The sequence below is a fragment of the Camelus bactrianus genome, chromosome 12 (assembly GCF_048773025.1).
Source record: "Camelus bactrianus isolate YW-2024 breed Bactrian camel chromosome 12, ASM4877302v1, whole genome shotgun sequence".
Classification (NCBI taxonomy): Eukaryota; Metazoa; Chordata; class Mammalia; order Artiodactyla; family Camelidae; genus Camelus; species Camelus bactrianus.
Window position 1 is genome coordinate 56,536,064 of NC_133550.1, and position 26,586 is coordinate 56,562,649.

Below are 26,586 nucleotides of genomic sequence, written 5' to 3' on the forward strand. Positions count from 1 at the left end.
TCAAGTGTCTATCCCCTCTTCCCTGGCCAGTACACCCAATGTTGGTTCTGACTGTACTAGGCAGTTTCAGCCTGCTGAAAACTTCCATGAAGGAATCACAGCTCATCTGTTCTTGAAACCAACTTAATACTAGTCTTCTTTACTTGTAATCCCTTCTTCTTCATGCCTCTCCCCCCAACTCCCCGTACATACTTGTATATAACAAGAATCCTCATCTTCCAGCCAGAAAATAACTAGTATTTATTGAAAGCCTATATGCACCAGGGCCAGTTAAAAACGTTTTGTGTACATTGTCTCAGGATTTATTACGTGTGATACAATTAAACTCTCTCATAACACTCACACAAGAATGTGCGTTTATTAGAGAGGAGCAGCGTGGCGTAGAATAGAGAGATCAAGAATTTCAGCCCTGATTGACACAACATTGTAAAATAATTATAAATCAATAAAAAATGTTTTTAAAAAAAGAATTTAAGCCCTGAAATCAAACTGCCTGGATTTAAATCTTAGCTCTAGTGCATACTGTCTGTGTGTCCCTAGGCAAGTTAACGTACTTTCTCGTGCCTTAGTTTTCTCATTTGTACATGGGCATGATAATAGCATTGCTGTGGGCTTGGGCAAATTATATTGCCCCGAGATGGCTGGAATTACATCTCTCATCTCATATGTTCTTCTTACAGTGTGACTTTGCTATTTCCTCTCTGAGAGTTGGGATCTCTTCCTCCTGACGCTGGGAAGAATTCTGTGACTGCTTCAACCAATAAAGAGTGACAGAAATGAAGTTAGGTGACTTCCAAGGCTGGGTCAGAAACAACCATACTGCTTCTGCCTGGCTTTTTTGGGGGAGGCTCACTCTTAGACCCCAGACCCCGGGAGGAAGCCTGCGTATGTAGGCGTTCCAGCAGTCAGCCCTAGATGAGGTCCCAGCCAGTAGCCACTATTCAGTGCTGAACATGTAAGTGAGAAGCCTTTGAGATGACTTCAGCCCAGGCACTGCCAGTGCATGAGAGGTCCTGAGGGAGGATGGCCAGCTGAGTCAAACCATGAAAGATAATAATAAAATGATTGTTGTTCTAAGCCTCTACATTTTGGGGTGATTTATTGTAAAGCGATAGATAGTTGATACAGATCAGCTGGGATTTTGGTTGGAACTGCTAGATGCGGCCTCTTCATGTAATCTGGGCTTCCTTACAGCATGGTGACTGGATTTTGAGAGCACATACCCCAGGGGCCTTGGAAGCTACATTGCGTCACTTCCTCTGTAGTCACAGACTCACTCAGATTCAAGGGAAGGGAACATAGATCCCACTTCTCAACGGCGTAGACGTAAGTGTCACACGTGGAATGAGAAATCTTACTGTTGCCATCGTGAAAAGCACAATCTCTTTATGGAACACGCACAAATTAAATCTGGCATTGTTTTTAGAATACTGCCTAGATCAATTTTATGAATGTTATTTTTGGTAATTATTGCTCCCAGATATAATCTAGGACTAATGGTGCGAAGAGAAAACAATCTGAGTAGAAGTCAGCCAGTGATTAAAACAAGAATAAATGTGGACTGCCCCAGACATGCCAGGATATGGTCTCTCTCTGTATTTGATCCTTTTCCATGTCCTGGTCCCCTTTCCCCCTTCGCAGGAGGTAACATTGTTATACAGTTCACGGGTGTATATCTAGAACTTTTTCTCTGTACTTACATTTGTAAGATTATACCGTTTTTGATTTTCATTATATTTTTCCAAAATATCATATTGTAATGTACTAATTTGCAGTCTTCTTGTTCGGTTTTGATCTTTTGTCCTTTTTGTTTACTTAATCTTGCCTTAGGACACCTGCCATGCTAGTGTATGAAAATCTCCTTCATTCCATAGTTCCCCTCCCCCCCAGTAATAGCCATTCGACTTGTTGCCAATTTTTCATTCTGTAAACAAAGCCAGGGTTTGCATATTTTCACTTTTAACAGAGCCTCCCAAGTTGTCCACCACAGTGGCTGTGCTGATCCACACACCCATCTGCACTGCAAGGAGCACATGTTGCCTCACATCCTGGTTGACAGTGGGTAGTATTAAAATTTTACACTTTGCCTCCCTGTGAGATCAAAAGCTGGTAAGTTATTTTATTTTAATTTCCATTTTTGTGACTGTCAGCAAAAGAGAACATATTTTTATGTTTGTGGGTCAGTTAAGTCTCTTACTATGTTTCTATCCCTTGCCCATTTTTTCTGCCGGGTTGTTCGTCTCTAGCTGACTAGCTGATTGGTTTTGAAGGGGATATGCATATAAATTATGTAACACAGTCACGTTTTCCTGGATATTAATTGACTGTCTGCTATACATGTTGCAAATATGAGCACCCAAGGTAATAATTACTTTTTCACTTCACTTTTCATTTCGATGTAGACGAAGTTGTCGATTTTTTCCTTTATGGCGTTTACCTTTTGTGTTTTGCTCATTAAGGTCTTCTTTTCCCCCAAAGCATAAACACACCCCACCGTATTCATTACTAATACTTCAGTATTTTCATTTAGGTTTTTGGACTAGCTAGAATTGATTTCATTTAATGGTTTGAGATAATGCCTCTACTTCTGTACCTTTTCCTTTACCTAAAATATTGAGGGAGTTCGCCATCCTTTCCCACTGGTTTGAAATGCTGGCCTTTATCATATATTAAATTATCACACACATCTGAGTAAAATTCCATATTTTTCCATATTTCCAGAATGGAAAGTTCAGAACTTCACTCAGATATATATGATTAATCCATTTTGTCCTGTATCATGCATGCTACTTTGTCACTATTTTATTATTATTTGGGAGGGGAAGAGGGGAAAGGTAATTAAGTTTATTTATCTATTTTAGATGGAAGTACTGGGGATTGAACCCAGGACCTCATACTTGGTAAGCATGTACTCTACCACTTGAGCTATACCCTCCCCCCATCACTATTTTAATTTTAGCGCTATACTTTTTTTGATGTCTAGTTGAGTACATCACATAATGGCTTTCTTCCTTTTCAAGCTTGTCCTGGTTATTCTTAAGCATTGACTCCACCATATGAAACCACTGTATCAAGTTCCATGAAATTCTGGTGGGGATTTTCGTTGCAATTTTATTTAATTCATAGACTGTGAGTAATTAAAATATTTACAATATTGAGTATTCCTATCCATAAATACAGTTTACTTTCCACTTATTAAGTTTTTCTTTAGATCCTTCAGTAATATTTTATAGATTATCATAACTTGTTACACAATTATTGGTACATATAATTCAATAAAGTTTTTATTGCTTCTTAAATGCAGTCTTTTAAAATATTTACATAATCTGTTTTGTGTGTGTATGTAATGGAAAGCTATTAATTTTTCTTTGCTATCTTTCTGTCTGGTTACCTTACTGAATTCTAGTTCACACAGTTCTAGGTAAATAACTTTATCTGTTTCTTTTTATTTATTTATTTAACATTTTTTATTGATTTATAATCATTTTACAATGTTGTGTCAAATTCCGGTGTTCAGCACAATTTTTCAGTCATACATGGACATATCTGTTTCTTTTGAATCTATGTATTTACAATTTATATACAATTTATTTATTGTCTTCAGTATTCTCGCCTACCGATGTTTGAATTAACGTTTTCTTTCTTTTTGCTTATCTAAATTTTCTGCAAATAAACAGAAAAGTCAGAAAAGAATCAGTAAGTATTGTTTTTAAGGAAAAGGCTTTAGTGGCATTTCATTTTTCTTAAGTATCCCTAATTTTTAAAAATATATGTTGGAGAAGATAATTAAATATTTAATTTCAAATTTTAATTCACTGTCTTTTACTACTTTTTTCAAAAACTTGTTGTGTTTTATTTCTTCTGTTAATTCTTTTAGAAAAACATTCAACTTTAATATTTGTTCTCAGGATCTATTTAAATCTGCTTCATGAAGTTTATGTTCACTACATTTACTCTTGGTTTTTGAACACAAAAATGGAGCTTGTAGCTCCATCTGGATTCTGAAGATGATCATTATACTTCCTCTTCCTGAGATTTAACTAGTCAAGCTAGCTTTACTTGAAACTTATCAGCAGCACTGAAAGGCATTATATTTACATGAAGTTTGGTCTTATTTATTTGCCTTTGCATCACTCTACCTAATTGCTCCCTTGTGTTTCATTTCAACCATTAAGTTCAGTGATTTACTTTTGCAAATTGTTTATGGAGAGTTATCAATTTCTTTCCCCAAATTTCCACATTTACTATGGTTTATTTTCCTGTCATCGTGTATGAGTGTGTGTGTATGTGTGTGTGTGTGTGTGTGTATGTCTGTCTGTATATGATGTACATGAATGTATGTGTACACAGATTTAACTCACACACATACATTACTGTGTATCAGTGTATCTCAAGTGGGCTTTCGTGACTTCTCAGAGAACATCTGGAATCACTTTCCTGTAACATTGTTTCCAAATAAGTTGTGATACATATTTTAAGAGGAGAGCCAATATTTCACTTTTAATTAAAAATAATATTCTCTAAATATTACAGGAATCCAGTACTACCTTTGCATATTTCAGTAGGCATAAGCTGTGTCTGCCAATCTAGGCATCCTTCATCACTGGTGATGAGTTATTCTATAACATGAAGTCAATTGATAGTTGTTTCTATGAGAATGGGGTCCATGGATACCTTTTACTTGCAGTGAGTGTGTATCTGTTATATGGTTTTTGGCATTGATCAGAGGAAAGGAAATAAAATGTGACTGGATAGTTAACCTGTCCAAATTCTCTATCTTTCTCTGTGTCTTGCATATGTCATTGTTAGTTTATAAATCCATGCAGTGGTGAGATATTTGCTGTACCTGGAGTGGTTGGATATACAAAGTCCAGTCCCAAAAGAACAATGATTTCCTACATAATTCCTACAGAGAATTATGACTGTAATTTTGAGAGCTGTTTTTAGAGAAAAGTGGTATTTTGGCTTATGGAGCTTAGACCAGGAAAAATGGCATTTCTCCAGATATTACCCTTAAAAATCAAAATCTATGAGACTTCTAATAAACAGCCTACTCAGTAAACGTTAGTAGCAATTAAGAGCCATTGCAATTTCTTTTTCCTGAATGACAGTTACTTAACTTTGATAGAGTTTCCAGTTAACTTCATTTCAAATATTTGAGCTCATTTCAAATTACTTTTTATCCTTTCATGTATTATTTAGCTACTTTTACTCTCCTAATGGTCATCCTTGAGAGCATATTTCCACAGTATGTCTTTAAAAAGGTCAACTCCCTGAAGTGGAAAAAAAAAATGTAAAAAGAGTCTCCAAACTTGAGTTGGTTTTTCTCCATCTCCTTCAGCATAGAGAAATTAATAAATTCAGCTCAGCGGAGCGGGTTGGATGTTGTGATTATTGATGCAGATTATCAGCCTGTGTTGTTCCAGGTTGAAAAGAAGATGACAAAGTACGATTTTTGGCAAAGTTCTTGTGCTACTTTGACACATAGCATTGCAGGCATTGATTTTTATTCACATGATTATCACATCAGTGAAGAACTAAAATCAATGTTTGTATGAGTTCCTTTTCAAATAACAAAAGAGCGATGACTTTTTCTGAAACCCTCTAATCTAGATTCAAACTGGTCATAATGTACAAATAGACCCCTCCACTGGTGAACCACCCTTAGGCCCTGATGAGCGCTCAAAGGGTTAAAGGGTGCTTGAACAGAGAGGGCAGCTTCTCCCTTTAAACTTCCCTCTGGTTTTCTCCCTTCTCTTTGTCTACATTCTGATGTTCTGCAGTCTCTCCTGAAACTCCCTTCGGCATCTGTATTTTATTCTAGCTCTGTCCTGCAGTACTGCTGGCATGGCCAAGGAGAAGAGGCTGAAGTTAGGCAGTTGCCTCTGGCACCATGCCTGTTCCCAAAGTTGACCAAAATTTGATGACAGTAGGAAAAGATCTACAGTGTCATGCCTTGTATATGAGCCAGTTTTTTTTTTTTAACTTTCTGTTGTGTACTTTATATCTTTTTAAGAGAAATCCTACATATCTTAAAATCACGGATATTCTCGTATATTAAGGTTTATATTTTTCTTTTCTCCATTTAGATCATTAATCAAAGTGGAGTTTCTTTGTTGACAGGACAAGGTAGAAATCCAACTACTCTCCGCTCCCCCCTCCCCCCCCCCCGCCATGTGGATAATCAGGTGGCCCAGTACCATTTGTTTGCTGGTCATCTTCACTGATTTGCCTCTGTGTTGTATGTCATGTGTATCTAGAAATAACGAACTCTCTATTCTGTTCAATTGGTGTCTTTGTCTTTCTGTGCCCCCTGCCATACTCTGTTCATTATTATGGCCTTATAATTATTCTGGAGTGATACCTGAAGAATGAGTAGTCACATATTCTTCTCTTTCAAGGCCATCTTAGGTACTATACATTGCTTTCATATAAACTTTCAAATCATGATCACTTTTATAAAAGAGTATCTAGTGAGATACTGTTTAAAATGACATAAAACTTGTAGATCTATTTGAAAAGAATGGAAATCTTTATTGAGTCTCCCAACCAATCAGCGTGGGTTGTCTATCCATTTATTTAGGTCTTTTTAAAAGTCTTTCAATACAGTTTAAAACTTTCCTTCAGGAAGATTTTGTGTATCTCCAGTAAATTTATTTGTAGCTGTTTTACGTTTTTTGTGGCTAAGTGACAGATTTTTAAAATTCCAGTGTCTAATTCTTCCATTGATACTAATATGTAGAAATATAAACATTTTCTACATTTATTTTTCATTCTCCAAACTTGGTCACTATCCTATTAATTCTAATAATTTATCATTTGGCTCTTCCGTATACACAGCCTTATTGAATGGCAGAGGTTGGCACTCTTGCTCCTTGAGCTTCTGGGCTTGGCCTGAACTACATCACCAACTTTGCTGGTTCTCCAGTTTGCAGATGGCTGATTGTGGACTTCGCGGCCTCCATAACCATGTGAGTCAATTTCTATAATAAATCTCCTCTTGTATATATCTGTGCATTTCCATCCAGTTGGTCCTGTTTCTCTGGAGAATCCTGACTAATACAGAGGCAGGTTCTTCCCCATAGCCTCCACATCAGAGCCCAGCCTAGCCCACAGCTGGATTATAATCTTGGGAGGTCCTGATAAGCCCCCTCAGACTTCTAACACACAGAGCTGTGAGATAATACATGAGTGCCGTTTTGAGCAGCGAAGTTTGCGGTAATTCATTACATACCAAAGGAAAACGAATACACTTACTTTTTTTTTTTTTCTGATTTCTAGTTAAATCACATCTTGGTTAGAGACTATGACACATACATGGATACATAGATACTATGAGTGTTACAAACTTTTGGACATTTGTTAAGACACATTTTATGACCCAATGTGTAGTCATCTTTTGTAAAAGCATGGTGTGTCCTTGATAAAAATATGCCTTCCGCCAGTGTTCAACACTGTCACACACACTCGTAGACACACACACATTCTCTAGATAAAACTTGTTATTTGTGCTGTTCACATCTTCTCTTCTGTATCTTTAAGGTTTGATTGTTTCTGCCTGCTCGATCTGTCAGCTTCTTAAAAATGTGCATTAAAATCTTTCATTATTCTAGTAAATTTTTCCATTATTAAGGCAACCATTATTAACTGTGGTCCATGTGGATTACATTTTCACATGTGCAAATATCTTTTTGTAGGAGAAGGTTATAGTCCTGACCAGACCCATCTCAAGAAAGGAAGAGAGGTTCTTCTAATATGAAAACAAACAAGTAAGTAAATAAATGTATCAGTAGCATTTTATTCAGTTTGGAAATCTGAATGAACCACCATAAACTACGCTTACTATGGAGCACAACTAAGGAACAAATAGAAAAATAACTAATATTTTTCATGTGAGGAAAGAAAGCATTGAAAGTTTGAAATTATTTACCCTGAAAATGAGACGTGCCCTGGAATCAGTCATGGAATTTTAGTGCGTGTCAGTGTACCCTCCTTAATATTCTAATTTAGTAAGTTTAGGGTGGAGCCAGAGAATATGAATTTCCAGTAAGCACCTCAAATGTTGAGACAGCTGGTTCATGAACAACGATTTGAAGCGTACTGCCTTAAATCCTCTCACTGCGTGTAAAGAACACAGTAACCATTTCAGGCACTAGCATAGCAGAGGAATGAGTTTACTTCTTTCTCCCTTTGGCTTTGAAGTGAGACAGCTTGGGTTTAGACGCCTGCCCTGCTGCCTTGCTGGTCTGTGTTCCCAAATTGATTAGCAACCCTTTTTGAACCTCAGCATCTTCCTCTGTATAGCACGCGTCATGATACCTACCTTGCAAGATCATTGTAAAGATGAATGATCTACATATGGTGTAGCACATAGTATTTTAGTGATTACTTTTATTTAGCATTTATAATTTATACTCTAAGTAAGAAAGACAATTTGTGGTACTTTGTCATTCTATAATAAATTTTTACATATAATGATTATTTAATTTTTATCCAACCTTGAGAAGCAGTTCTTCTTTTTTTTTTTTTTTTTTTTTCATTTTCCATATTAAGAAACTGGTGTTCAGGCAGATTAATGACTTCCCCAAAGCCAGGCAGCTAGGACTCAGTAAGTGCCCCAAATCCTTGGACTCCATGTCCAAATTTCTTTTCATTAGACCACACTAAATTTCTTTGAAATAAATACTTGTTAATATATTATTTGTAACCTAATATAATTAATATTTCGAGTCGGTCACATATAACTTGTACATCAAGGCAATGTTGTAGGTGAAATATGATTCCTATCTAATAATTTATTTGGTAAATAAGTAGATACTGTCTCTGAGCACTGTATTTGCCAATGTAACACATTATGATTTATTATCCAAAGTACAGTTTTGTAATTGCAACGTGATATGATGGATACACTCACCATTTTTCATGTGTATGTGTGTATATTTATCTTTGAATAACAAAGGAGCAAACATTTCTACCCTAGCAATGTTTAAATTAATCTGGGCCTAATTTGTTTGGATGCATATTTATCACCATCTTTACATGGGTTTCACTTGCACGATTTCTCAGCGACCGCTCAAAGCAGAAATGTTTCTAAGAAATTAATATGCATTTACATAGACTCAGAGCCTTTGTATTATTACATATTCTTAGGTCACAGGAAAGTTGTTAATAGGGATGGAATGCCACATGAATGTTACTGAATGAATATGCCCATGTTAAGACTGGGACCAATTAAATACCCTGACATAGCAAACTGGAAGTAAAAAACTGAGTCAATCAAAAGATCTGAGTTCACGTCCCACATAATTGGCTGGTTGTTGTGGTGCCATATAAACACAGTCTTAGTTTATTCCTTTGTGCTGATGAGGTTGACATGAGTAAAACTTAATTTAAAAACTTTAGAAAGGCTAGAAGTTTCTGTGACAGTTACTGGAAGTTTTTCAACTCCCCCCTCTTTCTGGGCCGTTGTGTTAGTGACTGTGGTTTTTGACTCACTGACAGTTGGAAGAAACTTGAGAACTTTTACAGGCTGCCGTTTCTTCTCTATTAGAGCTAATCTTTGTCGGGCTGTTGGCAGTATCATTTGGCTTAAGACTGTGGTGAAGCTTAAAATGAGTATCATTTATTCCTAGACTGCCTAACACTACTGCTTTGATCTAGTTGTTGGGGAAAATGTGCAGGTTCTATTGGAGTTAGAGTTGTACCTTTTGAGCAAACATGTTTTCTGATTTTCTTAAGCGATGAGAGAAGTTTCATGGGGAATTGAATTTTAATCAAAGAATCTGATTCAGAAATTTCTGCTATTGTAAAAGAGGGAGTTTTTTTCCCTGCCATTGAAAAATATATTTTCTCATGTGTACTGTAGCCTGCTTTATTGCTAAGAATATTTCAAGGTTTGATCTTTAAAAATGTGGATCATAAAGGCATCCCCCACACTGGCCCAAACAATGTCTCTGATGCAGTCGCTTTTATTTTTTCTTGTCTGAAGAAATAGGATAATGTATTAAAGGTGACAATTACTTGGCCATAATTATTAGGAGAACCTGGGTTGTCCGATGGGTTCATGAGAACAACATGCTATGAGAGGTTCTGGAAGGTGCCTGTCTGGAACAGCACTGATGGGCGAGTTCTTAGGAAGTTGACTGAATGCACATTTAACCCCTTACTCCTGGCTAACCTTGCTCAAGCTGGATCTTCTACTTCATACCAACCCAACTCATGTTGTGTGACTGCCTCACAAAGGCACAGTGAAAAATAAAATGGTTTTGTTACCCCTGAGTTGCTGGATCCTTTCAGTTTGGCATTAGCTCTAGACTTTTTTAAATGAAAGGTTTATGAAAATCTGATTTGCTCAGGCGGTGTTGAAACAGACATGGAGGCTGTGACTTGCTCAAGGTCACACAACTAGAGGCAGAGCCAGGACTTGTCTCCAAATTTACACAAGTGCTCTTTTTTCCCAAGCAACAGAGCCAATATCAAGTTCTTTACATCATCAGAGAATGCAGCAAAACAAGCAAGGTCTCTCTCCAAAGCAAGCCCTATCCTTTCCTAACTGTACTCTGAGATATCAGAAACAGAGCATGTTTGATTTTCGACCCTGAATCATCCACATGTATTTATTTTAAAAATGGTAACCCTTGTGTTAGATTGTGCAGACCTACATGGTCACATTACAATTCATTGAGAATTTAGGACAGATAAGGCATTTACTGGAAAGTCATCTTCTGCTCAGCTCCAGTTCTTAAGTGAATCCATTTATCTGTAGCACTAAATTTCATATCTGTCCAAATTTTCTCTTCCTGTTAGCTATAACTAAAGTTAAATGAGATTTGAAAGCTTTAAGGTAATGTCAACTAAGCTGATAAGACAAGTAACTGACATAAGTAGTTGAATGGCATGGTTAAATGGTCATGATGTAAACCATGAATATCAAATTTCCTGGCCCCACTCTTTTGAAGTGGTCCAGATCCAAAGAAGGGAACTTTGAAAGGATATAGAACTGAAAATAATGGCCATGAGCATGTTTATACAAAAATGAACTTTTACCTTCTACCCTGGGAAGCAGAAAGAAATGGACAGAGGCAGGTCATGTCAAGAAGAGTCAGGTATTTGATTTGCATTTTGTGCTTTGATGGAGTTTAAGGGACGGTGCCGGGGAGACCCTGCCTGATGGAGGGGCTTGAGGGAGCTTTCATCATCCTACTCGGGGAGGTTGTCCAACCCTGTATGAGTCCCCATAGGCAGTCCCAAGGCCATCGTGTAGTTAACTTCATTCCAAATGCAGCAAGAGCAACCAAAAGAAAACATTTAATACTGAAAGCAATTTTAAGAGAGGTAGTTAGATGAGAAAAGAAGGAAGAGGTGGAGGAGGAAGGTGAGGAGGAGGAGGAAAAAAAGAGAGATTGATATCAGTCTGTGGAATATGTCAACCTCAAAAATTACAGCCCCAAACTAGATGACTCTAACTCTTGAAACACCGTCTGTGACCTCAGTTTGAAACTCATTTATAAAAAAATGGAAGTAATGTGTTCTTTAAGAAACAAAGGGACACATATTAGGCAACTTCTTTCTTGTCTAGGTTGGGTATTCTGGACTGAAGTCCTACAGAGTTCTTGCCTGAGAGTTTACTAATGTGATACCTTTCTCCAAACAAAGTCAGGAGCTCTCAGCCAGCCTCACAGTTTTGTGATATTATGACAGATCAGAAGAAAGTTCTTTTTAAAAGCTGCTGCATTCCATTTGCTAAATTGTTCAGGCACATAGTTAATAACAGAGCAAGTAGGAAGAAGCAGCATTGCGTACAACTATTAGTTCTTCCTTGATTTAAGGAAATAAAGTTGAGTAACCAATTCCAGCTTGCCCTGCTCTGTATTTAAAAGGCTACCATGTAACAAAAAACTGACTTGGCAGTCTGAACAGGACAGTGTTCTGGGTTCAATCATTTTGTGGGTCAGCTAGCTATGTTGTGCTCTAAATTCTGGCTAACCATTTCCCCCACGTATACTGTTGCTTGGAAACAGAAAGCGAAATAATATGTGAAAAATCAAATCCATCCCTACTACTGGAAAAGCAAATAAATGTGCTCAAAATGTGTTTCCTACATTGGTTGATGGTTGGTTGGTTGATTGATAGCATTGTCTTCTTGTACAAAGATGAGCCAAAAGAAAAAAAATTTACCTCCCCCCAAAATGACAGACATTAAAGTCAAAATGTATCTAGATCATTGTTTTCTTAAATAGAATACACATACATGTGTATCATAGTTTGTGGAAGAACTCACAGGAAGATACATTAGATTCAGTTCAACACATTTTTAAATGTCTCAGGAGCAACAAGAGACAATATTTATAGCTTCTCTGCTGGTAGTGGAGCCTCATAATAAGTTGGTTTCTATCAAGCATCACCCCCTACCCCTAAGATTCTTTTTTTAACTCTAAGACTTCGTAAATGCATACATATTCAGTTTTAGTTTGGACTCTATTTTGAGGTTCTTGGATGAAAAATGTCATACATTTTTGAGTAATTGTGTGAGTAACATTTAGCTAAAGATAGAATGTAAAACTTCTTATAAGTGGAAGGAACAGATATCCAGGTATAGTTTTACTTTTAGAGCTATAGTTAACTACCCTAAGGGATTACTTCCTAAGGGATTACTAAGCATATGGGGTTACCAGTCTATGAAGCATTTACCCAAAATGGTCCAAGTGTATGGAACCTCTTAGGTCTGTGCTGAACTATGTATGAAATTGAAAATGTTGTGATTGATCCCATTGAACGCAATGCGCCACGAGGAAGAGTCAATTTCATAATGATTAATGAAGGACAGGGTACAATTCAGGAAGCTCTAGGAAAAAGGAGAAACTGCTTAATCCTCCAGGGCAGCCAGCTTCTCTGGTTCTTCTGTAAAGTTGAGTAAAGTAAATCAAACCCCATCAGTTTCCCTAAGTTCAGATCTAATGAGGGACGTGGCATTCATTACATCCAATTGTGTAGCCATCTAGATCCATCATGATTTCTGATTTAAGTTGATGCAAGTATCCCAAGGAAGAGCTGGTTCTTTTTTGGGGAAAGGGTGGGGAGCACGTTTCAGATTTGAAATACTCAGCTCTGAAAACTTTCCAATGGACATTGGCATGAGGTTTATCAAGGAGGGGAAGGCAGCCTTCAGTCCCAGCAGAATGTACTGTGTGCAGGTCCACTGCTGAACTATGGATTGAATAACTGAGTGTCAAATTAAATTTTGTTGCTATAACAACCAAACTAACTGGCCCGTTAAGGGTCGTTCCTGGTCAGTAATCCAGTCTGTTGTTCAGAGTATGACTGTGTTGAATGTCTCCAAAACTAATTCCATCAGAAGACGATTGAATTGGTGTCATCAGGCCTTACAATGTTGTGAAAGGACATTCTGAGACCTTTGGTTTCCTTCCTGAGTGTGCAATGACACAAATGCAAAACAATTATGTATTTGTCTCCAGTTATGGCATTTGGCATTTGGGGGGCACTTCGAAAGTAGAATGAATACTTTTGGTTGAATTTAAAACAAGCGGAGGACAGCCAACAATACAAGGACTTCATTGGCTCCAATCACATTTCAAAAGCTTACATTTTTTAACACATATCAGAGCTACAAGAGGAAACAAAAAAAGTAACCATATAAATGAGAATGATTAAACCTGCTAGGAATCCGAGAAATGCAAATTAAAATGATAATAGAGATTCTGTGAGATTGGGCCAGAAGAGCCAGCATCCCTGACAGCTGCCAGGGAGTTGACATTGTAAATGTGTAGAGTCATTTTGAAGAACAATCTGACAGTAAATTTTAAGAATCAGAAAGTATTACTCTGCTTCTGAATATTTTTATCCTAAGGAAACAGTTCACAAGCAGAAAAAGGTTAGAGTTGCAAAAAAGTTTATGGCAGCCAGACTGGTTCATCCTTGTAAAAATGTGGGAGGATCTGAAATGTTAAGGCTTAGAGGAATGGAAAAATAAGGAATCTTTACTAAACAGTCAGGAAAAGTCATCAATGTAGACATAGTGGAGCAATGGGAAAAATGTTAAGTGAAAAAAAAAAAAAGGGAATACAAAAATCTCTATTTTCTCCCTGATTACAGTATGTGGTATATGTTTCTATATGGACAAGAAGTGAAATGGGACAGAAGAAATAAAACCAGTTGTGCTTGAGTGGAGAAAATTTGGGGTCATATAGATTAAGAATCCCAAATGTATATATAAGAGCAAATGGAATTCTTTTGAAATTGCTAAGTATATGGTATTGAAATGTAGTTAAAACACTACATGAACCAAAAATAGTCCGTTGTGAACTTTGGAGCATTTTGATTTTGAGACTTAGAGAACATAACCCTAAAAATGTTCCTTGTAACTACTTTTTTGCTTTCTCGATACAACCCCCTCCAACCAAACTTGTATACATTTAAAAAATTATGAAGGCAACGTAAATACACAAAAAAGCAAAAGAACAATCTGCAATACATCCCTCCCCTGTCTCTCACCTTATTCCAGCCCTGCTACCACGAATACTATTTAACGTTTGGAACAAAGTAGTCTGAATTTGTAAAGTCAACTTCTATTGTTGGACAGTTTCTCTCCTTTTTTCCATCACCTACTATCAGCTAGCAGCAGCGACCATTTATTGATTCAGTCAGAGTGCTGGTTACTGTCCTGTTTGTTGTAGGGCAAATATCAAGGTGCTGATAAGAGAGAGGTCTTAGCCCAACCTTTATCGAAATGAGAGCCCTGAAATCCAGAATAAAATAGTTGGTAGGTGGTAGGGCTGGACATCCAGAGCCGTTCTCTGTGACTGCAGAACGCATGAATATGTCTGCTGTAAGCAGGACCCGCACTTACATCAGGGCAACCTTCAGGGGGAGAAGGGGACCCAGCTTCAGCTCTCCCCTCCCAAGGGATTCGCTTTGCAAAGCCCTCTGTCGGGGCTGGGATTGGCCAAGCAGGCAGTGTCAACGAGCCGAAGCCCCTGGTCCACACGTGCCTTGTTTCCCTGCTTTGCGCTCTCTCCCGCGCTGGACCACGTGCTCCGGGGGGTTCTGGTGCTGGGTGCTCACAGTGGAGGTTGTCTCCCGGTGGGCCTGTGGTTGTAGCAGAGTGAGGGGCCGACTGCAGGCCACTCCTGCTGACCCAAGTGGAATTTCTGTCACAGGATCGCGGGAGATTCTAACAGTAACACTGGGATGTCAGCTCACGTTCCTTCTGAAAGCCACTCTGATCCTAAGACTTGTTATTGCTATTACTTTTCAGCATGGCTGAGGCTATCTTACCATATTACATAAATCTGGGAGAATCCTGTTATTGTGGCATCTAAGGTCTGAATCGAGTACTTGCCAGAACAACAGACGAGTTCCTCTTGGCATGTGCTGCGCTATCCTCCTTTACATCCTGAGAGGCCCCCGGCGTGCCTCAACCCAGGCTTCTCCAAAAGAAGCCTCCGCTTCCGTATCTTCCCCCTTGCATCCCGAGAAAACCACTCACTGCTTTCTTCTGTCTCAATCAGACAGACCTGGGTTAGAATCCTAATCCTGCCCCATACTAGTCATCCTGGGCCCTTCCCCAGTCTCCATTTCCTCGTCCATATAATGAATACATCGACATTTCATTTACAGAGTTTGTGAAAATCAGATGTTTAACATACTGCCCAGCATATGTAAGTCCTTGGAATGGTAGATCTATGTATAAGCTTTATTTGCCGGTCCACCTGAACAGAGGCCAGGATTCAGCCGTTCTCAATCTGCCCCTCTATACCCTAGAAGTCCTTTTTTATTCTCTGTCCTACTCAGCATGCACATTCCTAGCCTTTACTGGCTGCCATCATCTGATTTCCATGTTTCCATTCCGATGCTGCTAATTACAGTATTATAGTTACTAACTCAGGCTCATACTCTATGCTCTCTGACCTCAGCCCACTTGGTCCTCACTGCAGTGTGTTGTTTCTCCCTACTAGATTGAATTCCTTCCCGAATCTGCATACTTTTAAAGAATCCCAGTTGCATGCCCACCTTCCCTACTCTCAAGAGACGATCTGGCCTCCTGTTACAAAGAACATCACCGCTGTGTAACAAAGAGTGTGACAGCATAAAGAAATACTGTCATACTCTCTCTAAAGCTTTCCTATTAGAACTATCAGTTCTCTCTTGAAAACCATTCACTGTCTATCCTCCCATGAAAGGCAAGATCATGTCATGAGTTTGGTTTGATTTTATTTCCTTTTTACGCACACTACATTTCCACCAATCTGAACAAGAACCCCAAATCCCTGTCTATTCCACCTTTGCAAGGATACCGTGACGATTTCTTTTTTTAGAATGTCATTGCCCTGCATTTTCTATGTATCCAAATTCTTCCAGGCCTTTAGCAGCATCATTAAAATTTCATATGCTCCATAAAAAAAAAAAAAAAAAAGAAACAAAACCTTCAGTGATTGTTCCAGTTCACTTTCCTATTTTAAAACATATGGCTTTTTGTTCTGCTTTTAGGGTGCATTCCACCTTTTATTATGTCATTTGTCTACATTTCATCCCTCCTCTGAGAAAATGAGCTTCTTAAGAAAATGCAACCAGGAGTTACATGTATTTGTAGATTCTCAGGGAGCCGTTGTTGAAGTGGTGCACAGCCAGTGAAGAGGGCAGGTTTACAGGGCCCCCTCTGCTCCTCACCCTCTCTCTGCCTTTGAAGTCTCTTTGAAGTGAAAGAAACTCTACCCAGAGAAGAGCTCCTCAGGGAGACAGGTCAGGTGAGGATCAGGTCCTGTGTGCTCCATGGGGATCTTTGGAACTGAAGGGACAAAGAAGAGGAGAGAGGATCCACTTGAAATGTGGTCCAGGAGGCTCTGGTATCTCCTATTGCTGAACAGTGTCAACGACCCTGTACCTTTCTCTGACGCGGAGAAGTCACTTCAGTCCCAACCTTCGGGTTTTACAGATTAAAATTTTGCCGAGAAAAGCCCCTTCTACCCGGAGCTTGATTCCTGGTGATCTAGGTTCGAGGGTCTTACAAACTGAGAAATGCAAACCCTGCAAATATGTATTCATATTTGTCATACCTTTTCCTTAAAGAGCCTGGGTTAAGCACATAAAGAATGGAGGGCCAGAAAGGAGGACAAAAAAAGCATTAATTCAAAATATGTGTGGGTACATGTATGTATATACACGTATATATTCTCCTTACCTGCAGCAACGTCTAAAGAACAAGGCTTTTTATCATTTATTAGATCTCATCTTATGCATGGTGACTCTGTGGAACTAGTGTAATCTTTTACTACAGTGTTGGGCTGTGCCTTCCAATAAAAATAAAGACTAAGTTCTTAAGCATAATGCTGGATTTCTCAGCATTTTTAAAGTAAGGAATCTTGTAAAATATTGGATTTCTCATTGCATATTTCTTTGATAGAACATTAATCCTAAATAGTTTTTAGAAACTTCTCTCCATATAAAGTGGAGGGATCAGATCTCCTATATCTTTTTAAAGTATCCTGTTTACAATCAGAAAGGTGCCTCCTTACTTCTCTTTCTATGAAACAGTGACATCTACTGCTCAGTGGGGCTAATCCTGGGGGATGCTCTCAGGCTGGAACATCCAGTGTTGCCTTTGGAGCCAGAGGCAGGGCCACAGTCACCTTCCCGTCCACCGCCCCATCCTGCTGGGGTCCCTCGTGTTTGAACTTGTGCACAAGCTGGATTCTCTCCTTTCTGGATTAGTTTGTTTCCTCTGTAACAATTCTGTTAGGAAGTCTTTCCTCATAGTGAGCCCAAAGTTGTTTCTTTTTAACTTGTAACTTTCTCTTAGCCTTATCCTTGGCATAATGTTCAAGTAAAATTCCTTCTCCGCATGGTAGCGCTGGAGAAAGAAGGATGTTATGTCCCGTCAGAGCTTCCGTTTTCCATCTAAATTATCTCACTTCCTTCAGCTTTCCTGGACATTATTTCAAGCCCCTCTCTACATCTTTCCCTGTCTCGGCATCTCACCTACATCAGAAAAATAAAAATGTGCACGTCGCAGAAGGTCGATCGTCATACAAGTAAGCAACGTCATCCTTTTTTCAATGGCAACAATGATCCAATGGAGAAGCGAGTGGAATTTGAAGAGAGAAGACCTGGGTTCAACCCCAGCTCCCTCACAGAAGCCATAGGTCCTATGCAAATCACCCAGCCACTCCAAACCTTCATTTACTAGGCTGTAAAATGAACATGACGGTAACAACCGCCTAGCTGGTTTGCTCCTAGGCTTAAAATGCAATTCAACAAGGCATTCATTGCGCGAAGAGCACTTCGGCACAGCCACTCAGTCAGTACATCAGAAAACGGAAGCCTTCTTGTTATGAACCAGCTGCTGCTGGACGAGATAAACAAACATGAGGAAGGCTGAGGAGAAATGGAAAGTGAGAAGCAATAAAGAAAATAGAAGGAATAGGAGAACGCGCAGCATGTTTTAAATTAACTATAAACATGTAAAGGTTTGTAAAGTCTGAGCCAATTTTATGCATATCCTGTGTGCTGAGCTCATATCCAGTGTCTGGTGTATAAAGCAGATTAGTAAGTGTTTTCTGGATGAATGAACTTCATACAGATCAAAATATACTATACAGCAACAGAGAAAAACATCATAAAGTTAGTATTATCGTGACATTTCCTGTGTGAAATGTGATACAATATAAAAAGCCCAAATATAGAAGATGTTGAGCTATGCCTACGTTGCATGGTACATTTAATAGCCTGAAAGAAGCTATTCGTTCAGCAGTTTTTGTTATGCATTTGGAAACTGACGGATCCATATTGCATGCATGTGTTAAGCCCTTTTCCACACAAGCATCATCAACAGAAATTCATCTTTAGGGACTACCTGTGTTTCAGCATAGGTGTTAAGAATGCAAAGTATAAATTATCCTCTCTTCCCTAGAGGAGTTTACAGCAGAGTTGAGGAAACAATTAAGGCACATGAAATGATGACTAACAAGCACAAAGAATAAAAGAATTGCACAGCCAGTGGCAGCCAGACCATTCGAGCAGATGTCTCACGTTATGCCTCATAACCATTGGGGTCATTTTCCATTATACGTGAGTCAAGCCCACCAATTTTGGATGTGTATTATGCCTATTCTGAGTCAGATAAAGTGCCTAATGAAGAAAAGGAAAACGGGGAAATTTGAAAGTATTTGAATGAACTTTGAGTCAGTTCCTAAGGCAGTGGTGACCACCTGGCACTCAGAGAGTTGAAGTTCTTCAGTGGTCTTGAGGCGAGCAAGCTGGATGCTGCAGTGAGCTGGGGCCCCCAGTAAAGGGATTGCATTTTCTTGTCTGCGTTTTCAGTGTAACCTCTCTTTGTTTGGGCTCATCATTTGCCTAATAAAGAGAGGTGTTTCTGTGCTATTTCAGTAACAGAATCGTCATGAGAATAATATGAAATAATACAGGAAAAAAAGCTTTTGAAAATCTTGTTCTGAAAGTGCAAATTGATATTTTCCCTTGTTCTTATTCTCTCGCGAGGGGAAGCACATTCTCCTGCCTTTCCAAAGAGGTCGTGCATGAGCAGGTTTAGTCTCACACCACTTCTGAGTCATCTTAATCAGCCATGGTCTACTTTTTTAAATGGAGCCTTGAGGGGAGGGAAATAACTCAGTGGTAGAGCACATGCTTAGCCTGCACGAGGTCCTGGGTTCGATCCTCAGTACCTCCATTAAAAAAGTAAAGATAAAAAATGAGCCTTAAATAAAGACATATTGGATGGATCAGTACACCTAAAGTAAAGGACGAGTGTGGCAAGTTGATTGGTCAGTCTTACTAGTTGATGTGGATTCTGATGTAATCAATTTGGCTGCAGTGATCAGCGTTGATCGTGAAAGTTGCTAAAATGAGTAACGTGGGCAGATATGTGGCAGTTTCCTTGTGTAGTATTAGAAACGATGGGTTTTAAGTGATTAACACACTTAAATACACAGAAGCCCTTGTTATTGACCTTGGCATATTCCCTCAAGTCCATGTCCCACATTCCCTGTAAACATTCACATGCAGGTCTTTGTGTGTTTTGTTAAGTTTTCATCTCATTTGGGTAAATACCAAGGAGGGTCTGGATCATAAGGTGAGAGCACGTTTAGTTTTGAAATAAAGTCACAAACTGTCTTCCGAAGTGGCCATACCATCTTAGATTCCCACCAGCGATGAATGAGTGTCTGTTGCTCCACAACCTTACCAACATTTAGTGTCGTCAGTGTTCAGCTATTGGCTTTTCTAGTTGGTGTAGTAATATTTCATTGTTTTAATTTGCATTTCTTTGATGACATATGATACGGAACATCTTTTCATTAGTTTATTTGCTATTTATATGTCTTCCTTGGCGAGGTGTCTGTTATAGTCCCTGGCCCACTTTTTAATTGGATTGTGCTGAATTGGGTACCGTGTACCAGGTACCACCCCAACTGGGTGGAGGATGGCAAAGATCATCACTGTGTCAACCACCAGGAGTAGAAGTCCAAAAAGTCCATTGCAGCTTGATACCAGTCACCAAGGAAAACACAACACAATCAAGCACTGGATGGAACCAGGCTTTACTTAAAGAAATGAGCCAGACAATGGAATATTATATTCCATTATTATTCAGCACTAATTAGAAATGAGCTATCAATCCTGAAAACACATGGAGGAAACTTAAATGCATATTACTAAGTGATAGAAACTGGTCTGAAAAAGCTGCATTCTATGATTCCAACTATATGACGTTCTGGAAAAGGCAACACCAAGGAGACAGTAAAAAGACCAGTGGATGCCGTGGGTTTGGGCAGAAGGAAGATGAATAGGTGGAGCACAGAGGATATTTAGGGCAGCGAAACTACTCTGTCCAATGCTGTAATGGTGAATCCTTGTCATTATAAATTTGTCCAGACCCATAAAATGTATAGCATTAAGACCAGACCCTAATGTAAACTCTGATTTTAGGTGATAATAATACATCAGTGTAGGTTCTATAATTGTAACAAATGTACTACTCTGGTGGAGGATGTTGATAATGGAAGAATCTATGAAGGTATCGAGGCAGAGAGTATATGGGAAATCTCTGAATCTTCCACTCAATTTTGCTGTGAACATAAAACTGCTCTAAAATATGTCTATTAAAAAAAAAAGTCAATGACCTGGCCAACTTCCTTTTATCCTCATCTGCTTTTTCAATATCTTCAATGTGACAAACTGTAACACACCAAGACATTTAAAATCATGGAATTTAAAAATATCTGCAGTTTATTTCAGTATATCTTTGCTTGAAAGACAATTATTCAGATGGGGGACGAAATGTAAAATGAAATAGAGATTAATAGTCAAAACCCTGAAGATTCCATTTTAATCAAATAATCTGGATAATTTATTGGACAAGTTAGTAGCGCTGGAATTTTAGATAAATTAGATCTTGATTTGAGGGTCCGTTTTCCCTAGTTATAGCAACAATTAGACTTGTTTACCCTAAAAAATTGGGCTGCCATGGTCAGCTGAACATTGCATCACCATATGGACATTAGCTGAAAGGATCTCATAACATATCTGTGAGCTGTTTTGTTGAAGGTAAGCATGAACATTTTTCATATTTGCTAAGATTCTTTAAATTCTTTGGAGAACTTGAAGTCTTATAATATTTAATACCAAGTATTGTTCAAAGAAAAATGATCTAATACCAGGGACATTTAGAAAGGCTTTCATAAATACATTAAAATAGACTTGAGCTGTAAGACAGAAGTAAATGTGTCATGAAAATAAGAGAAAGAATACATGAGAATTTTTGGAAGTGAATGTATGCAGAGTTTCTTCTAAGTCGGTCTTCAAAAAGGAACATGTTAGGTCATTGTAGTTTTTATGAGAAAACCGCTAAGGGAATACGTGGGGGAAATTGGAAATATACTTATCAGCAATTCCGGATAACATGGTTTTGAAGATTAACTATTGGCCAAGGAAATGAAAACAGTGGGGCAAATGGCAAGCTAAATGAGTGTCTAACAGTCACTGAGGCTTTAGAAGTCAAACAGAAACCAGAGGAAATAGAGAACATGGGTTCAAGAAGAGAATCAATGAGGCAAAATAGGAAATGTGTGCTATTGGAATGACTATTAACAAAACATCAAACTGCTATACCTCTCTGAATAACACGGAACAGAAGCAGTAAATTCCCAAGGGTCTTCATTATGTTCAGTTATGTAACTTGTGAGTAAGGTATCTTGATTTTACGGTTAAACTGTCCCTACAGTAAAGCACTTAATAATATTGACAGCATTGCTGATCTACTGATGTATATAATGACTCAGTGTTAGAAATTGGTCACATCAAAGGCTCATGAAGAAAATTGAAATGGGACCTTTTTTCTTAAAGGAGAAAATAAATTTATAGATTTTTAACTTCTGGAGCCTCATGGAAAATAAGCAAGAGGCATGTTTAAAGAATGTCATTCCAGACAATTACAAATGCCTTTCTTTTGAAAAAAATAGTTTAGGCTCTTATAAAATGATGATATGACACCTTTACTGTTGAGTATTGTATTCTACTGGAAATCGCTCAGGCTATGGAATTGGGCAGCTAAGGTTACTTGCTGTTCATTATAATGCAAACTGTACAATTAACTTAACCTCTGTGAACCTCCATTTCCTCATCTGTAAAATGGGAATGATAAAAGTATTTACTCTATCATGTTCTGTCAGAAAATAACATATTCAGTGTCTCTAGCTCGTGTCTAGTTAGCATGGAACATTGAGCAAAGACAAACGTTATAACGAATTTGTTATTATGGTTTTAAAACAAACACTTTGGAGGAATAAATACTGGAATGAGACTATTCTGACAACAGTAGGTATCAGGCAAGTTATGGAATCTGGCCCAAGATATTATGACGAGATCTTTTACCCAAAGGGAAGGTTAGATTCAACATAACATAGGGCAATTACTAGAACAAAGAAATCTATTTCGTCATCACACTCCAATAATTTTAAATTCTTCAATCAACTCATTACAAATATATGTTTATTTAATATATGCTCTAAATAATAGCAACTTATCAAGTTATTCAGTATCCCAAAGAATAAGACTTTTGCAACATGAGTAAGTCTCATAGGAGAATAAAACGAGTGCCTTAGAGAAAACATTAGCTGTTCTATAAAGGATGCACTGTTATATTTCATATGTTCTTATGATTGAAAAGAGAGATAACTTAGCTTTTGCATCTACTCATTGTATTAATAACAGTGGGGCAATTTTTCCTGCAATTATTCTGATACAATATGAAAAGCCAACAGGTACAGAAATTAGTTTCACTTGAAAGGGAAGAAATCCCAGTTGTGAGAAGGAGAATGGTGCCATTGTAATCTCCATTTTCTGTCGAAGGTTAGAACAAAAATGCAAACATCAAAAAAAAAAAAATTACCATTGTATCTTCTGCCACAGAGAGAACTCTTTGGAAATTCTCTCTTGATAGCATTTTGGGAAATTCTGTCTTTATAGCATTTGTTCCACAGCATCGTCAGAGCTTTGCACAGTGAATTCTACGGAGTGCAGAAGTTGCTGCCCCATAATTGAAGACTCCCGCTGTTACCGACACCTTCTCCTCCCTTTCTCACTACAGGAGACTACGTCTCGAGCAGTGGTCCCACGGAAGATCACAGTCCCAATGAGACCCACACCACCCTATTTATTTGTAAGCTCTGAGGAATAAATACCTATTGACCCCTCACTTCGGGAATCTTTGGCCAGAAAATCTAATGAAAAAGAAAGTATTGATTATTCTTTTAGTGGTAAGCTGGTGTCTCTGGTCATCTGTTTATGAGGAACACAGGCTAGGGATTATGTCTTTTAGACAGTATTAGGTTAGTTTCATTTCTTACGGCTTAGTGGTTCAACCTGGCTTCTTCTGGGTGGACTCAAAGCAGATGTTCGTTCAGGTCACCACCTTGGTCAGTTTCATATCCACTGGAAACAGACTTTAATTTAGTGCTGATAGATAGCATGTCTCATCTTAGGGTAATTTCATATGTTCAAACCAAATTCTTAATCTTTGCCATAAAAATATGAAAGGATCAGGCATAAAAGCATCTAGCTTCCCTTGAGATCCTAAAGTTGGCATCAACCCGTGATCAACCAGTCTTCAGATCTGATCTGAAAAAGGTAAGATCCTCGTAGGTACGTAACTGCATTAAGCTTCTAAGAAAAGGAGATGGGGAAACCTTTGACACCACCTGAGCTCATAAGTCTTAAGAAACCTAGACTCAGAAACATGGGACAAAATCAGGTACCTGGTATCCATCACTAAGTAAGGAGCTCTAGGGTGAGTCTCGTATAGACCGGGAAGAGAACAGAGGTACATTAGTGAGCAAGGTAACAATTCTACGTGTGATACACTGGCAGACCGTGTACATGGAGTGGCACGCACTCATTTATTCATTCATCCAGCAAATATTCATTGTCTTTCCATCAAATGCCTTGCTCTGTGCTGCACTACGGAGATGCCAGGATATTCACCTTGGCACAATGCCTGCTCTTAAGAACTCAGAGTTAAGGAAAATAAAGTCTCTGATGTACCTGATTTTAGTGTATCTTCAAGCACTGAAAAGAGAGTTGTACAAAAAGAACTTCAGAGTAAACCATATGGTGGGTCTCTAGTCATTCATAATAAGAAGGAATTGAGTCAGATAATTTCTCTCTTTTCTTTCAGCTTCTCAAAATTCCACAGTTTTGTTTCACATCTACAAATAATCTGTAAATAGACTGTAAACCCATTTTTAAATCATAAAAAATTTTTGTTCTGGTTTGTTAATCACAAAAATACCTCTTTTTTCAATGTCACGAAGATAATGCTTTGGAAAGCATCCCTTCATAGCTTGTTTTAAGTCTCACGTTTGTATCCTTATCATTTTTAATTTTTCTTATTGTTTTGTGCATAACTTTATTTTCATGTTGATATAAGGCTGATGCTTCTGTTATCACTTTTAAAACAGATCTGTCCATTTTAAAATTAAAACTGAGGGATGTGTAGAGATCATTGATCTGCTGCAGTTTCGGTCTAGCTTCCGATGGGTGGGGGCAGGAGGAGGAGAGGTGGAGGGGAGGGGTGGGGGAGGGGCTGCCTTTTATTTCATTTCAATTCAGAGAACGTCTACTCTGGGCACTATAATAGGACTTGATGTACAGTGACAAACTGGAAGATAATTATTTTGAAGAGATGAGATACCCATGTGGCTGGTAAACCAGGCTAAAAGATTATCTGCCCTTAGAGATTCTTGGCTCTAAGCTGAATCGTTAAATATCAGCACATATGTAAACAAATGGTATCACACAGTCACATGCCCTGCTGAGATCCTACTGTGTGCCAGATAACTGGTCTACTGTCGATCCTCAGACCAACCACTCACATTAATAAACTGCCAGGAGTGCTGGAACAACCCAGTGTGGGTTTTTCAGCTTCCTCCAGAATTTATCCCGATTGAGTCCAGTTTGCCTGTTCTGGCCTCCTGCTCCGTGCACTTGTCTGTGTAGTTTTCAGATTCCCGTTTGGCACGGATCTTGGCTTCTCATGCTTGGCTCAGGATCCCCCACTGCTTTTAGACAAAATTCCCGGCTCAAAAGTTCCTGGTCATTACCCCTCAAAGAAAAAGCTGGTATTTGTCCTTGTGACCTAAGTATTGCATGCTGTGAATAAGAGACACTATCGACATCTGCTGTTGTGTCAAAATACACGGAACGCTGGGGCCAGCCCTCCAGAAGCAGCTAGACTCCGGATACACTTGAATCACTGTTTCATACAAGGCTTCGTGACCGGGTCCCTGTTATCTTCCTACAGACGTTCTCCTCCTCCACTTGACATGTTCTGCAATGAACACTACCTGTCACATCCTCTTACATACTTCATCTACTCTGGCAATTCTGAGTCTTTGTAGACTGAAATGTTTTCTCTGCTGTCTTCGCATTCTCGGGGTTCCTACATGTCTTTCGGAGTCAGCTGGAGAGTCATTTCCTTGAGGAAGCGTTCTGGCATCTCCAGGCCAAGTGAGGTCATCCTCTTCTGTGACCTCCACATCAGGTAATTTACTGTTCAGTAATTGCTTCACTTTTTGATCTGTTTCCCAAATCTACTATGATTCTGTTGTCTTATTAGGCAGCATCTTGTTCAGCTCTGCATCCCTGGTGCCTGGGGCAGGAACTGGAATGAAGTATGTGCTTCATTAAGTGTGGACTGGGTGTGTGAGTATGTTTGTAATGATGACGCCTTGGCTGCTGAATGTCACGCTTGTGGGGCTGTTCATGGGATAGTGTCAGGTTCAGAAACGCTTCACCTTCCCCCCTTAATAATTAAATCACCTTCTCCTGCTACCGCCTGCTCTTCTCAGGTTTTCATAAGAATAAATATTGAATATTTGGATTTTCCCATCTGGTGCTTGGCGATGTTTCTTTGCTATAAACACTTTTCTCGGCACTTGTTTCTTCTGCTGGGATACCAGTGTTCATCCCGTCAACACACTGTTACGTGTGGGAAGTATTTTACCAAGTACCCAAGCACCGTATTGTGATTGTTTAATTACCCATTATTATGACAATGCC

General features: G+C 38.7%; 1 long non-coding RNA gene and 1 other non-coding gene across 3 annotated transcripts; one reads left to right on the top strand and one right to left on the bottom strand.

Moving 5' to 3' along the window:
* The first annotated feature begins 2,264 nt into the window (after nucleotides 1-2,264).
* On the top strand, nucleotides 2,265-24,877 carry LOC123617985 (uncharacterized). 2 transcript variants are annotated; one of them, XR_012511055.1, is made up of 4 exons: nucleotides 2,265-2,900; nucleotides 6,841-6,971; nucleotides 7,698-7,769; nucleotides 23,618-24,877. It is a non-coding gene; the product is annotated as an uncharacterized LOC123617985 (long non-coding RNA). The 2 variants fall into 2 exon arrangements; XR_006726298.2 differs by lacking the exon at nucleotides 2,265-2,900 and having other exon boundaries at nucleotides 3,812-6,971.
* On the bottom strand, nucleotides 2,863-2,936 carry TRNAG-ACC (transfer RNA glycine (anticodon ACC)). The gene has a single exon. It is a non-coding gene; the product is annotated as a tRNA-Gly (tRNA).
* Nucleotides 24,878-26,586: the final 1,709 nt, after the last annotated feature.